Below are 203 nucleotides of genomic sequence, written 5' to 3' on the forward strand. Positions count from 1 at the left end.
TTGTTTTCTTTTAAAAACAGCCTGCGTAACCAGAGGCTGAGAGGCACAGTGAGGTCACACTTCCTGTGCAACTCACATCAGTGGCGCTCACGCTGAGGAACATGGTGAAGATGAATGCAGTCTCCTGGACCGGCAGTGGGGGATGAATCAGACCAGCCGGACGCATCACGGGCACACCAGGGATGCTCTTCTGTGCCAACTCG

The sequence above is a fragment of the Cervus canadensis genome, chromosome 12, assembly GCF_019320065.1.
Source record: "Cervus canadensis isolate Bull #8, Minnesota chromosome 12, ASM1932006v1, whole genome shotgun sequence".
In the NCBI taxonomy this organism is placed as follows: Eukaryota; Metazoa; Chordata; class Mammalia; order Artiodactyla; family Cervidae; genus Cervus; species Cervus canadensis.